Raw genomic sequence first — 16,082 nt, forward strand, 5'->3', positions numbered from 1 at the left:
CATTTCCTCACCAAACCCCCGGACCTTAATTCCTATTCTGGAAAGGAAATGGAAAAATGGATCCTTGCATAAAATCTCAGGAACTTTCCAGGAGGTGCAATGGTAAAGAATCCACCTGCTAATGCAGGAGACACAAGAAAAGCAGATTCAATCCCTGGGTGGGGAAGATCCCCTGGCGAAGGAAATGGCCACGCATTCCAGTATTCTTGCCTGGGAAATCTCCTGGATGGAGGAACCTGGTGGGCTAAAGTCCATGGGGTCGCAGAGTCGGACACAGCTGAGCACACATGCATACACACAATTTCAAGGATCCTCTTCCCCCAACCCTTAGCCTCATAATACAATGAATGCCCATCAAGCACCCAGCCAGAGCAGGCAGTGGGAAGGCCCTACCTAGTCCTAGAACAGGCCTCACCCAGCTCTCTCCAAACCTCTTCCAGGGAAGCAACAATGCCGGGTGCCACGTATGCTCCAGGCTGCAAAGCTCCGAGCTGCAGTAACGACACAAAAAAATGGTCGTGATAAAATGTTAAATGTAGAACAGAATATGGAACTATGTCTACATTACAGTTATAACCACATAAAATGTATTCATTTGGTAAGAGAACACAGAAAAATGAAAATGGCCATTTACAGCAGTGGTGAATCACAAGCCAAGACTTTCTTTCATTTCAGTTTTCATTAACATATTGTGTTATTTATGTGACATGGGAAATAAATGCAATGTCTGATCATGTCAAGCTGCATGCTACAGTTAGCGCTGTAAGCGGAATCTGCAGTGCAATTTCCTCAAACCTACAAACACAAGGACAACACAGTCAGTTCCCCACAGCACTGGTCCTGCAAATCAGCCTGCAGAGCTAACTGGTCAAACTTTCTTAGCCGAGCCATTCCTTCAGACTCTCTTATCTGGCAGCTCTCAAGGAATTTGTAAGCTTTTGAGCAGTCCAGGAATAAGATGGCCATACTATTGCCGTGGCTCCAAATTTATACCAGAACAAAGGCATTTGTCTGCTGCTGCATTTTCAACCCACCAGAAAAAATGTCAAGTCTTTCACAAGTTGGTGTGTGTGTATCAAGCCATATCCTCATCACTTATTAATTGCCCAGATTAGGGGACGACAGAGGATGAGTTGGTTGGATGGCATCACCGACTCAACAGATGTGAGTTTGAGCAAACTCCAGCAGACAGTGAAGAACAGGGAAGCCTGGCATGCTGCAGTCCATGGGGTCGCAAAGTCGCACACGACTGAGCAACTGAACAACAGAAACCACAACAGATCAAGTTAATTGTATGAGAGGTTCTAAACCACTGACAGCTTTAAATCAGTTTAAGAAATCCTTGACTATTTTACCATGTGTTCGGAATGACACCCAAAACTGCAAAGGACTTGAAAGAAATAAAAGGAAAAAGGTCTCTGTCCTTGGCACTATCAACCAAGGAGGCTCAAGTTGGGTGTTGGGGACCACAGTCACAGAAGATTCAAAGGAGGTGAGCTGTGTTATACAAGATCCACTGTTTCCCACATTATGCCTGTGTAACCTGGGTCACTTTTGTTCGCTTAAGAACCATTCTCTTTATTTCATCATTTGAAAGACCACAGAACAATGCTGCAAACCAGTTGCTGGGCACGTAACATAGAGTAAAGAAGGAAAGACAGGGGGGAACTAGATGGCAGAGTAATCCTTATGAAAGGGGAAAAAATAAGACGCAAAGTGAGTAATTAGGTTGAGAAAGAATTTGCATTGACAATCCAGGAAAGATTTACAGCTGTAACCCCAAATTTCTTTCACCACTGAGGGCCACTTTTCTTACTTTTCTTACTTTCCTCAGAAGGGTGCACATTCCACAACACTTTGTCTACCAACCGCACAACGTTCATGGTTTTCAGATTAATTTGCTCCATCATTTCCATTCACTGACAATATGCAGAATTGCCAATGGAGCTTTAAATCATCACAAACTAACTTCTATGAGTACGTCTGATTTACAATGATTCCTTTCCACCCAAAATGGTGATTTTGTGATTAATCATCAGAGCCTTGCTGCAAAGAACCACTTGTTTTGATAGATTAAAAATAGCTCCATGGTCTCATTATCTCAGGGTGCCAAGAGGTGCAGGAATCAAAGGGTAGAAACCATGGAGGTCAGGTCCAGAGAGTTCAAGGATTCTGGCAAGAATGGAGAACAGGCTCAGCCAGGGGGCAGCTGGGCTTGAGGTGGTACGTGTGTTCAGGAGAAGATGCTCAGAGGTCCCCTGGAAAGCCCACGCTCACGGACAATGGCCGGGCAGCTAAGGAAGTCTTGCGAGAGCCAGATGGCCTTCCTATGTGTACTTCATTTCCATTTCCCAAATGCTTCTTAAATCTCTTTCACTATCTTTCCCAGCGTTCCTCAGAGAGTTGTGTTTTTAGGAGTCATGTTTGTTTCTGTCTTAAAGAAACATTGACTTACCGGTATTTTTCTGGATTTATAAGGTATGTTAAGGTGGGACAAATTGAGAGAGTAGCAATGACACACGTATATATATTTCCATGTGTAAAATAGAGAGTGGGAACCCACTGTATAGTGCGAGGAGCTCCGTTTTCTGCTCTGTGATGGCCCAGAGGCGGTGCGATATGGGTGGGTGGAGGGAAGCTTCAGAGGGAGTGGATATATGTATACTGATAGCTGATTCATGCTGTTGTACAGTAGAAACCAGTACAACATGGTAAACCAATTACCTTCCAATTAAAAATAAATTAAAAAAAAAGAAACTAGAGGATATACCAAAAAACCCCAGCAACGAATTAGTAAACACAGATGTAGATATTAAATAACAATGTTGTATAAAATAAACTAAAATAAAACAATTGCCACTGTTACTTTCAAATTTGAACCTTCTGTGATTCTACTCTGGACTCAACTATATCCTGTATGCTACAATGGGCAAAAAAGGAAAAAGAAAATTTTGTACACCTTTACCCACAAGATGCTTTACACGTTGCAATCTAATTGAAGAGCAGAGTCTGACTTGAAGAAGAAAAGTGTACCCCTGCAGAGGGCTGTGCTGGGCCAGCGGCGTTCGTGAGCAGTGCTGTTGGAAGAGGGGGCTGCTCCAGGAGAAGAAGGCGAGTCCTTCCCTGAGCAAAGCCTGTGGGTATAGAATCTTTCAGGACAGGAATTAGGGTTTAATCTATAATTAAATCACCATCCAGGCAGCCTTTCCCCAAAGAGTATCCCATAACATGTCAAAAGAGAAAACCGCTAGTAAAGGACTAGCTTTCTTTCACTTTGTTTAACCCACCCAGTCCTTGGATCATTTAACTGTAGAAATCATCTTCTGTGTAATATGTACTAAGATGCCTCACATCCTATTAACTCAATGGGAACAGTGAGCAGAGGGTTTAGAAAGTGGAAAAGTCTCACACAGGCTAAGCAGCAACTGGAAAGCTGAGACCAGAGATGCTGACTTAGGAAGCCGCGGGATTGACAGAGGAGATACAAAGACAAGAAGGGAATTTAAAAGGGAAGTTGCATGATACCAGGAGACCCTCTTTCACTTTCTTGTTCCAACTTAATGATCATAACCCGTAGCTAAATTTTAATTCATGAATGTACCTATGCTTGTCTGATAGGTTATTGTGCATTTTTTTTTGACAGCAAAATAAAATGACACACTGAAATTAGTTTTCTGCTTCTTTTTCACTTGTGCATATTCCTTGAATAATCTTTTCCCAATGCCTATTGAAGAATTGATGCTTTTCAACTGGTGCTGAAGAAGACTCTTGAGAGTCCCTAGGACAGCAAGGAGATCAAACCAGTCCATCCTAAAGGGACTCAACCCTGAATATTCACTGGAAGGACTGATGCTGAAGCTGAAGCTCCAATACTTGGCTCCCGGAGATGGCGAAGGACAGGAAAGCCTGGTGTGCTGCAGCCCGTGGGGTCACAAAGATTCCGACACGACTTCGTGACTGCGCAACAACAGTGCCTCATGTCCTCGATAGGTAAGAGCGTTTTTCAGGTCCTCTAATCTGTGCTTTGTTTTTCTCAGTCGGCAGTTCTACTGTCTTCCTTCCCTTTTTCCCTCTTTCAACCTAGTTTTTGTTCTCCCGCTAGACCTATCTTAACCCATCTCCCATTAAGGAACCCGAATATCTAGCCATGTCTATGTACAACTGAGAAAGAGTCATGAATGTAGCAGAAAGGAGGGAACACGTAAGAAAGATTCCATTATACTTTTATTGGAAGGACTCAAATCAGTGAGAAATAGGAAGGGAAATAGGAAGAAAGCAGTTTTAGAAACACATGGCACCAATCAGGGGCCCCCGCAGTGAAAGAGTGGAGTCCTAACCACTGGACTGCCAGAGAATTCCCAGAACACACACTTTCAAAATCAATTTTACTGAAGTATAATTGCCACATAATAAAATGTACTCGTTTTAAGTGTACTTAATGTGCTTTGACAAACATACACGCATGTAACCATGACTACATCAAGATTCAGAATAATTTCATCCCTCTTAAGACTTTTCCTGTGCTTTCCCAGCTGATGTCCTCAATCCCCCTGGCCACAGGTAACCTACTGTCTGTCAGCATGGATTCCATTAACCTCTATCCATTCTATAAGTGAAACTATGCATAATCAATACGTAGAAAGACGACAGAATTGGCTAAAAGTAATAATGATAATTAAAATAATATGTTTACAGGCCTTCTCAACAGTTCATGTTTTCTACCGTATGGCTTAGATATTTATTCTTAGAGAAAATAAGTATGTAATGATGTCAGGCGCCCACTTTATCTCATCTCAGAAATACCTTATGATATTTCAGTGGTTAAGAGCTTTGGAGCCCAAATCTTTTGGAATAGAGAAAAGGAGAGTTGATAGGAACATCTAAAACTGTGTGTCTTTATATGTTAATATCAGCTTTATTTGTAATGGCCCAAATTGGGAACAACAAAAACATCCATCAGCTGGTGGACAGGGAAATAAATTGTGGTGCATTCATGAAATAAAAACCACTCAGTCATAAAGTGGAATGAACCACTAATATGCAAGCAACGTGGTTAGGTCACAAAACACCAAGCCTGACTCAAAAGCATACATTCTGTATAATTTCACTTATAAAATGGATAGAATTTAATGGGATCCATGCTGACAGAAAGTAGGTTACCTGTGGCCAGGGGGTTTGAGGACATCAACTTGGAAAGCACAGGAAAAGTCTTAAGAGGGATGAAATTATTCTGTATCTTGATGTAGTCATGGTTACATGTGTGTATGTTTGTCAAAGCATATTAAGTACACTTAAAATGAGTACATTTTACTATGTGACAATTATACTGTAATAAAATTGATTTTGAAAGTGTGTGTTCTGGGAATTCTCTGGCTGTCCAGTGCTTAGGACTCCACTCTTTCACTGCAGGGGCCCAGGTTCGATCCTTGGTCAAGGAACTAAGATCCTGAAAGCCATGCAGTGTGGTCAAAAAAGGAGTCATGTGTTACATCTTTGGGTACTAATATTCCTTAGACAGGGCTTCTGTGGTGGCCCAGCAGTAAAAAATCCACCTGTAATGGATTCAGGTTCATTAGACCTGGTTTCAGGCCCTGGATAAGGAAAATCCTTTGGAGAATGAAATGGCAACCCACTCCAGTATTCTTGCCGGGGAAATCCTGTGGACAGAGGAGCCTGGAAGGCTCCAGTCCACTGGGTTGCTAGAGTCAGACATGTCTTAGTGACTCAGCAACAACAGTTCCTTAGAAAAAATGCTGACGGTTATTTCCTCTGCTTTGAAAAAGTTAAGGAAGGTTGACTACTTGGAGTTAACTGGGTTGAAGGGGCAAGTACTCCAACCCCAGGGACCTTCTGGACTGAAAGAGCTTTGCTGTCTGAGGGGCTAAGACATCCAAAAATCACCCACAAAAAGACAGTGGATAGAGGCAAGGACTTGAAAATCCTCGAGGCAGAGAAAGAGAGAATCAGCAAATCACCATTATCATAGAAAAAACAATAATGATCATTAATGGCACAAAACCAATTAATTAAGCAGTCCCATCTGAAACCCATGACTTTTTAAAAAACTTGTCGCTACAAACCATGTAGCAAAAATGAATTCAACAAAAACATTCCTTTAATACAAAGCTAAATTCATGAAAGAATAAGGAAATTTCCTAGAGGAAAATAAGAGGTGAAAAATGAGTGGTTACTGGTTTGGTGTGACAGGGGTTTTATTGGGTAAGCCAAGGGCTTCCCTGATGGCTCAGTTGGTAAAGAATCCCCCTGCAATGCAGGAGATACAAGTTTGATCCCTGGGTAGGGAAGGTCCCCTGGAGAAAGAAGTGGCAACCCACTCCAGTATTCTTGCCTGGGAAATCCCATGGACAGAGGAGCCTGGCAGGCTATAGTCGATGGGATTGCAGAGAGTTGGACATGACTGAGCAACTGAGCCAAACCAGGGTAGAAGGTGAGGATTGTGGGCGCATGATGTGGACAGTGTAACCAAGATGCCAGATGGATACATGGTCTTGAAAGAAGGCTGGCCTTTTGTCAGTGCTTGCTCTCCCTGGAAATCAGACTTTGAGACAGAGCTTAGTATACAGGATGGTTTACTAGGGATCAATGCCCCTGGGAGAAGAGACAAAGTCAGGATTGGGCAGAAGGAGACGCTGAACCGCCACATCCTCACAGCAAGGCCTTAGCCAACCCCACAGAGAGTTCCGAAGCTGAATGGCTCTTCAGAGTTGTGTTTACTGGAATAACAGGACTCACACTGTATATCCCACTGGATGCAGGCTGACCCTGGGAAAGGGCATGACCTTTAGCTGATGACAGTTCACAAGTTTCCCCCAAAAAGGGATTATGTAAGTGGGGAAATCTGAATACGTTCTAGTTTGTATTAACGCCAGTATCCTGGAAATGTAGACCACATCACAGCATACATTACACTGTTTTACTCAGTCTCTTAACCTGATTAGACCAATTTTTTTTTCTAGAATTAATAAAAGGTCTGCCCTCACATGGGTTTCAAGTTTGAATTTATGCTACTTAATTGGTTTGGGAGCTCTCAAGCAGAAGAATCGGTCTAAAATCAGTCTGAGACTAGTAATGTCCTGGGTATCTAGCTTAATAAAACAGAAAATCTCTCTGGAAGTTTGCATCTTCAACCCAGGCAGCAAACGATTCACATGTGTAAGCCCCCCAAAGCATGAGCTCTGATGTAAAATAACAAAGAAATGAAAAAGTAATCCCCCATAAGCAAAAATAACAAGCTTAGATGAGAAGAATTAGATGCCTAAGAAATTTAGGTAAACAATTTATTTTAAAAAAATTAAAAGAAAGGTATCTACATTATTTAAAAGAATTTACAAAATTAAAAATATGAAAAAGCAACAAAAACTAAGGAATCATCAGTTATAAAAAATAAATTTTAAATATAATTAAACACTAGTTTGGATACAGAGAAAGAGAAAACTGGCAAACTAGGAAAATAGAACTAGAGAAATAAACCGGAATAAAGAGATGAAAAGAGATGAAGAGGGATTAAAAGACCTGGAAAATTGAGTAGGGTAAAACTTTGTCAATTAGAAGAGAAGTAAAAAAAAGGGGAAGAACAAAACTGAAAGAGTTAATGACAGGATTTTCCAAAAAGGATGAAATATATGAATCCTGTGATTCATAGAATTAAAAGAGTCCAAACAGCAGAATTGTGTCTGGAGACCACCAAAGCAAAAGTAAGATCTTAAAAGCAGCCAGGGGTCAGGGGAGCAGGGAATCAACTTAAAGCATAAAAGTAATTAAAAGTGACAACAAAGATATGAGACAGCAAAGAATTTAGATTTTACAAACAACTATACTATATTTCAAAAAAAAAAAAAAAATTGAGGGTGAATATGACCCAGCAGTTGCACTTTGGGGCATTTGTTCCAGAGAAATATACGTTCACATGAAATCGTACGTGAACATTCAGAACAATTCATCATAACACGAAACTAGAAGCTACACAAATGCTCTTCAGTGTGTAAATGGTTCAACAGACTGCCATGTTAATGCCACGGAACACGACTAAGCAACACAAAGAAATGTGCCAGTGATACATGCGTGCATGCTAAGGCGCTTTAGTCATGTCCAACCCTGAGGCCCCATGGACTGTAGCCCACCAGTCTCCTCTGTCTAAGGGATTCGCTAGGCAAGAATACTGGACTGGGTTTCCATACCCTCCTCTAGGGAATCTTCCTGGCCCAGAGATCAAACAACATAAAAAATCAAAATTGGAATAAAAGAATGTTTAGAAAAAAATTAATTTACCCCTAATACATCTTCAGTGAAGGACCCTCTAGTGGACATGTTTCAATAAAAAGAAAAATTGTCTCGTGAGGGAAAAAAGGAATTGTAAACAAGGAAGCTTCAATTCAAATGTCAACAAACACTGACCATTTAAAAGGGTAACAATAGCTACCTGGTTTTGAGTGATATAATAACAAAGTTGAAATAAACCACTAAAATAACCGTAAGATGAAAAAGATTTACCCAAGATAAAATGTTTAAGGTCCATATGTCACTCAGGAGGAACATAGAGATGTCAACTTATTTTAAACTTTCGATCATGCATGTTACTATTTTAGAGATGGCTCAGATGGTAAAGAATCCACCTACAATATGGGAAACCTGGGTTCTATCCCTGGGATGGGAAGATCCCCTGGAGGGGAGCATGGCAACCCATTCCAGCATTCTTGCCTGGAGAATCCCATGGACAGAGGAACCTGGCAGGCTACAGTCCATAGGGTCACAAAGAGTCAGACACAACTGAGTGACTAACACTTTCACTTTCCACCACTAGGGAAAAAAAAGAACATATCAAAATAAGATAGGAAAGCAGGAGTAGAAAGAACAAAATAAGGTGGTAGAAACAAACCCCCCAAATTCTCAATGACTGTAAATGGAATAAATTTTCCAGTTAAAGATTTGAGATCATCAGATTAGATTATCCTGAAAAATAAAAATAAGAAAATAAACTCCAGCTACAGTCTCTTTATGGAGAAGGCAATGGCACCCCACTCCAGTACTTTTTCCTGGAAAATCCCATGGACGGAGGGGCCTGGTAGGCTGCAGTCCATGGCGTCGTGAAGAGTCGGACACGACTGAGCGACTTGACTTTCACTTTTCACTTTCATGCACTGGAAAAGGAAATGGCAACCCACTCCAGTGTTCTTGCCTGGAGAATCCCAGGGATGCGGTAGCCTGGTGGGCTGCCGTCTATGGGGTCACACAGAGTCGGACACGACTGAAGCAACTTAGCAGCAGCACAGTCTCTTTATAGAATTTTCAACTGGAACATAAAGACACTGAAAGTTTGAAAGGAAAAGGAAAATATTAATCAAAAGCCAGTGCATTCATATTAAGATTAAACAGTGGAGATTTCAAGACAGACCTTAAGACAATCAGTATCATTTTTATCAGGTGAAACAATAAATGTGCATTAATAAGACAAATCATGGTGGAGCTATTTGATGGAATACTATATAATCACTAAAGTCAGTGGACTAGAACAACATACAGCAATTGTATGGAAGAAAAAAATCAAATTGCATTAGAATAGACCATCCATGATATGTTTAATATAAAGTTTAAAAACAAGTAACAATATTTTTTCTCAGCTTTCTACATTCCTGGTGATATTTGGCTTCCCTGGTAACTTTTTGCCTATGGAAACTGCAAAACCAAGACTCATCCTTTTATCCAGATCTCTCCCAGAATGGGTGACAAAAGTTCTTGCCTAGTCCACGGCTGAGTCAACTACACTAACAAAAGGACTATGAACCCCAAGTGGTAAAGGTGGAGACAGCTGGAGTATTAGCTGCTGCTGCTGCTAAGTCGCTTCAGTGGTGTCCGACTCTGTGCGTCATTTTAAGTGGACAGTAAATGTTGGAAATAACCGTTCCCTTGGAGCAATTTCAGCTAGCATCTGTGCCCAAGGAGAAAAGGATAAAAGAAATTCTTCTGGAAAAAACATGGTGTCCAAAAGGTGAGGTCATAAATAGCACGCTCAGCAAATAATAGAAAATTCAAGCTGGAGTTTTATCAGCACTGGACCGTTCACTTCCACCTCCTCAGATAAAATCAGTATGGCTTATCAAGTAGCATATGAATTTAAATAAATAGAGATCTTACATAAAATGTAGATTTTAAAAAATGTTTTTTGATTAGGGAATGAGTATAAAATACTAGCTGAGAGCAGTGCATGTCCCAGGTTATACTTCTCAGTGCTAAAGCGTCTTCCTTGCAACCCGCTGATTCGGTACACAGTGCGTTTCCTGAGCTTTGCTGAATCAGCACCCTCGTGTCCAAAATGCTCATTCACATTTCACTGCAAAGTCCTGGGAACAGTGGACACATAGAGTCACAGCCAGTTTAAAGCAAACTGGAAAGCAAGACCACACATCTTCTGATCGTTATGAAAAAACAGAATCTTGGTCCCCAGGATCTGGAGAAATAATAGATCATCTACATTCAGGATGTGTGCCTGGAAGCCAGGAGCTCCTCACTGGAGTCCATGTGTCAGGAGCCCTCTTGCCATCAGAGGCGATCTTGCCCTCATCTGAGAGGCTGACGGCTGCGTTTGATCAAGGGCACAAGGGGCCTCCGATCTTCCAGGATGATTCATATGCCGGGGGCTCATCTCTTTGCCATTGGTAATTCCAGCCTGTTTCACATTTGAATATGACAACTCCATTCCATAATTAGAAGGAGAGATTAGAGTGAATCAAGGGTTTATGATTAATAATAACTTCATCTGGGCTATTAGGTCTGTATTTTCTTTGGCTGTTACTAAAATACATTTCAGTGGAGAAGAATCTGGCTGCAGCTTTGTCTGCCTAACCCTACCCTACCCCCAAACCCTAACCTTCTCTCTATACATTCTCTATCTTGCTTTAAATATCACTGTGGAAATGAAATGCTATACAAGAGATTTTTTTGAACTGTAGGTTCAACAAGGAATCCCCTAATTCCTATCTCCCAAGGAATATTAAGTAATTGCTTTATTTAAGCAGTAGCCTGACCGACAGAGGATCCTGGGAATCAACAAGTACCAGACAGATTCATGTATTTCCACCCTCCTCCTTCTGTGCTTCTGCTTTCTGTTAAAGCTGTCACTACCCACTCAGTCTCTCAGATCCAGAGTCTGTCTCTCGCCTGAGCCCATCTTTCTCTTCCTCCCCAACATCAGTCAAGCTCCAAGTGCCAAAGATTTCTACTGGTGTCTTCTGCCCCATACCTCCTCCCCAGCCTTCCTTCTTTCCCTCATCTCATTTCTGAACTATTACAAAAGCCTGCTCAGCACTTCCTTCTAGAGTCCTCTTAAATCCTAATTCTATATGACTAAGAGTAAACCATCTGTGATTCAAGCCTGCTCACACCACTTTCCTTGGAAAAATCCTTCTGTGGTTTCTACTGCCCACACTTTCAAGTATAAACATTTTAGATAAACAGGGATAGGCATTTACAAATGGCCCTGCCAACTGCCCCAGACCCATCCTCTAAATCTTTCATTTTCTACTTTTATCAAAACAAATCTTTCCTGATATTATCAATTTAACTGGGATTTCGCTCTCTCCGGGGCCCTTCTCCCTGGGACTCCCACCTGGCACTGGCTGTTTTCCAGACTCCTCTCATCTTTCAACACAAGTCGACAGCCTCCTGTCCTCCAAGAATGCTTCGATAGCTATCTAAGCTGGGTAAAGCATCCCCATAACAGATAGGAGAATGTACCTGTAGCACCAGCGTGATTCTCCCTCGGCAAAGCCAAATCACCGTTATAGAGTCCAAGGCCATACACTAGGCCAGTAAATCGAAATGAGTTGTTGAGGCAAGGAATAGTGACTTTACTCAGAAAGCTAGCAGACTGAGAAGATGATGGACTAGTGTCCCAAAGAACCATGATGCCCAAGTTAGAATCCAAGCTTCTTTTTTACTAAAAGGGGAGAGGTTGCAGTTGGTTGGGACAAACTTCTTGGGGTCAGAATATTTGTTCTTGCAGTTGTCCACAGAGGTCAGGTCATGATGTTCCCATTCATCTTCAACAAGATGAATGTTATTCTCTGTTCTGCAACTTTTTATCTCTATGTGAATAGGAACAGGCTTCCCCAATGACTCAATAGGTAAAGAACCTGCCTGCAATGCAGGAGATGCAAGACACCCAGGTTCAATCCCAGGTTTGGAAAGAGCCCCTGGAGGAGGAAATGGCAACCCACTCCAGTATTCTTGTCTGAAAAATCCCATGGACAGAGGAGCCTGGCAGGCTACGGTCCATGAGGTCTCTAAAAGTCAGACAGGACTGGGCATGCATCCACCCTCATGAATGAGAAAATGTTACACTCTGAGCCTTGTGAATGGGCTATCCTGCGTGTTTCAGGCTATGGGCAACATTCTTGCAGCAAAAGCAATAGCATACAAAGGTTAAAGTAAAAGGAAGGTTCAATATGAAGTCAGATTCATTCTTCCCTGTTAGATTACATGGAAACAATCTATTGAAATGATTTCCTGCAGTGTAAATTTTGCATCTTGTTCATCCCAGTGACTAGCATGATTAGGGAGAATGACAGGTTGTGAATAAATACATGCCCAGCATTCTTCTACACCTTTTCATGTGTGATTTCTTATTTGCTTAAAAGGCTAATTACCTGCTGATCAGGTTCTCCCAGTCCATGCGTGGGAAACACTAAGAGGAATTCGAATTTCCCGTGGAAAGCAACATGGACTCTCGGCCTCCCCCATGCCTCTCACATTTCAGTATCTCAAAGCAAGTTGAGGCGGACAAGGGAAGAAAACAGCTGAAATGAAAATGGTTAAGTTAATTAATTGCGAGCTTGCTTGTAGGACCAGCTCGTTTATTTAATCAGTTGCCTAGTAACCCTGCCTGCGTATGAGGTAAATCTGATCATCCTGCCTCTGAGCAAGTCATGGGCCAGTCTGTCTACCAGCCACCAGCACTCCCTTCCTGCTTTCACAGGTTCGAGTTGGAAACACCAAATTCGCCCCCTGCCCAAGAGCAGGGAGCTTGTGAGGTGTAAACAATATTTCCCCTCTCCACCTCTGTGCTCTGTCTCCCTCTACAGATTCTGCAGCTGAGGGACCAAGGTCTTTGCATCATCATGACCTTCACCTGGCGAATCAGAGGACAAGTAAAAGGACTTACATCTGCCTTCCTTCTAGAGCAACCTGCAGACCAGGTGCCAGACGCGCAGCCCAGCTCTCGAAACGATCACCACTTCTGTTCCCACATCGATAAACAAGTCATGTTTCCACACAACAGCGCATGTTAGGGCCTCTGCCCAGAGCAGAACTGAGAGGCCCCGGCAAAGAGCAGGCTTTGGGCTGTTGGTTTCGTGTCTGTGAGCTTTTCTGAGGGACCTTAAGTGGGAAGAGAGAATAAATGCTGAGTGTAATCACGAAAGACCAGCTCAAGACAAACTGTGCGGTTTGCTTTCCTGGCTGGGAAAAAAAAAATAATAACTCACATACTGACAGGCAAGAGAGTGCCGAGGACTCTTTTGGTGCTAGATTTATTGGAGGATTTGACAAGGATTTGCTTGCAGTTTTTCACCCCCTTATGCTATTCTCTTTGCAGGTTGTTTTGAACGTCTCTCCTCCATCTTTATCCCGAGCCATCCTCGTTCTTCGGCCAAATAAAAAGGAAACATCAATGCAATAAAGACCCATGTTTCTGCTTCGACACACCATGACCACATTCTTATACTATTACGAGGTGGGCTTTTTTTTTTTCCTTCTATTTGTCAGTCTCTGTGGATAAAAGACTCCATCTTCCATAAAGAATTCCCACCAGAAATCTTTATAAACCCTCCATCAGAGAGACACTCTGCCATCGTGCTGTGCAAAAGCTAATCTAATTAAGACAGGATCTGCTAAATTTAATAGCCTGCTATGAATTTTTACAGACATCTGGTAGCTGGAAGTTGGAGCAGCTCTAACATATAAAATTCACATTGTCCAGATGACCAATAGAGGGTCAACTCTTTCCCTTCTTTGGGGAGCTAATATTATTTTGGTATGGATGTGATTTTTCAAACCATGATATCCTTACAGGTAAATGCGCTGGAAAGGACACTGAGGAGAGAAACTTCTAAATCTCTATTTTCCATCTGCAAAATGAAGGCAATGATATATCCATCCTGAGGTTCGTTTATGGATAAATTTGAAAATGTATACACGGGGCCCACTTCACGGGCAGCCCAAACAATGTACTGTGTTAGCAGACCCCTGGCTTGATGTGATACTCTGCTGTTTTCTCTTGAAATTCTTCATTTTTGAACAAGGGGACCTGAATACTTTACTTTACACTGGGCCCCACAGATTATGTAGTGGATCCTATGTGCATAAAATTCTCTGCATAATGCCTATAAGAATCGCAAAATACTTATTTCAAGGCTTTCTGTGGCGGAGCATGCGTGCTCACTTTCGACTTTTTGTGACCCCGTGGACTATAGACCCCCAGGCTCCTCTGTCCATGGAATTCTCCAGGCAAGAATACTAGACCGGGTGGCCATTTCCTCCTCCAGGGGATCTTTCCGAGCCAGGGATCTAATCTGAGTCTCCTGCATCTCCAGTATTGGCAGGCGATTCTTTACCATTGAGCCACATGGGAAGATCCCCCATACTATCCTCCTGACCAAATTATGAAATTTGAACTATGTAATAGGTTTTCAAGTAGGACAACTCCTTGACCAGCAGTTCTATCTAAGAAGCCCTACCACCACCTCCCCCAACAAGGTCCGTATATATTTGTAGAAAATGAAACCATGCTAATGTACAGATTACATTTCATATATGCCTAGATGCTTGTATGAGCAAAAATTACCAATTATACAAAACTCACAGTTGGCAAATTTTCCCTGACCTAGAGAACTAATATCAGGGATTGCTTTCTAGTGGGTAACCTAATTTCCACATCATTTTGTCCTTCTTATTTTTGTTTTGTCTTACCCCATGTATGTTTTACCCAAAAAAAACCTAAAGGGCTTCCCAGGTAGTTCAGCTGGTAAAGAATCCGCCTGCAATGCAGGATACCCTGGTTCCATCCCTAGGTCAGGAGTATCCCCTGGACAAGGGATAGACTACCCACTCCAGGATTCTTAGGCTTCCCTGGTGGCTCAGACAGTACAGAATCTGGGTGCAATGTGGGAGACCTGGACTCAATCCCTGGATTGGGAAGATCCCCTGGAGGATGAAATGGCAACATGTGCCATTATTCTTGCCTGGAGAATCTCCATGGACAGAAGAGCCTGGTGGGCTACAGTCCATGGGGTCACAAAAATTCAGACACAACTGAACGACAAAGCACACAAAAAATTGTAAAACCTAGTTTTGTTTTACTTAGATCCCAATAACCCTATCTATACACATATATAAATATATATTCACTCCTAACTTTTGTTGTTTTAAAAGATACAGCTGGGTAAGTCATTCGTTGTTCAGTCACTCAGTCATGTCCAACTCTGTGCAACCCCAAGGACTGCAGCATGCCAGGCTTCCCTGTCCATCACCAACTCACAGAGCCTACTCAAACTCATGTCCATTGAGTTGGTGGTGCCATCCAACCATCTCATCCTCTGTTGTCCCCTTCTCCTCCTGCCTTCCATCTTTCCCAGCATCAGGGTCTTTTCTAATGAGTCAGTTCTTTGCATCAGGTGGCCAAAGTATTGGAGCTTCAGCTTTAGTATCAATCTTTCCGATGTTTATTCAGGATTGATTTCCTTTAGGATGGACTGGTTTGATCTCCTTGCAGTCCAAGGGACTCTCAAGAGACTTCTTCACCACCACAGTTTAAAAAAAACTGATGCTTTTGAACTGTGGGTAAGGCATAGCTTACTCAAAATCCAACCAATTGCCCAGGAATCTAGAAGCATGAAATCTAGAGTTCCATTCCAGACTCAAAGCCAGTATTTGATACATAATGGGGTTGATGGATGTTCCCTCTACTTCCATTGCATTCCATAGTCCACTTCCCATGGGAAAGAAAGGAAGGGTCTCATGTTCTTTCATTGGAGACTCCACCCACTGAGTCTCCTGGACTCCAGAAGGCA

At 42.2% G+C, this 16,082-nt stretch overlaps 2 long non-coding RNA genes across 2 annotated transcripts; one reads left to right on the plus strand and one right to left on the minus strand.

Moving 5' to 3' along the window:
- Positions 1-399: 399 nt before the first annotated feature.
- On the minus strand, positions 400-13,382 carry LOC139184860 (uncharacterized). Its single transcript, XR_011568356.1, has 3 exons — positions 13,178-13,382; positions 12,663-12,812; positions 400-491 (listed from the first exon to the last, which is right to left on the minus strand). It is a non-coding gene; the product is annotated as an uncharacterized lncRNA (long non-coding RNA).
- LOC139184859 (uncharacterized) lies at positions 12,922-14,480 on the plus strand. Its single transcript, XR_011568355.1, has 4 exons — positions 12,922-12,991; positions 13,098-13,211; positions 13,610-13,747; positions 14,086-14,480. It is a non-coding gene; the product is annotated as an uncharacterized lncRNA (long non-coding RNA).
- Positions 14,481-16,082: the final 1,602 nt, after the last annotated feature.

Source organism: Bos indicus, chromosome 9 (assembly GCF_029378745.1).
Source record: "Bos indicus isolate NIAB-ARS_2022 breed Sahiwal x Tharparkar chromosome 9, NIAB-ARS_B.indTharparkar_mat_pri_1.0, whole genome shotgun sequence".
Classification (NCBI taxonomy): domain Eukaryota; kingdom Metazoa; phylum Chordata; class Mammalia; order Artiodactyla; family Bovidae; genus Bos; species Bos indicus.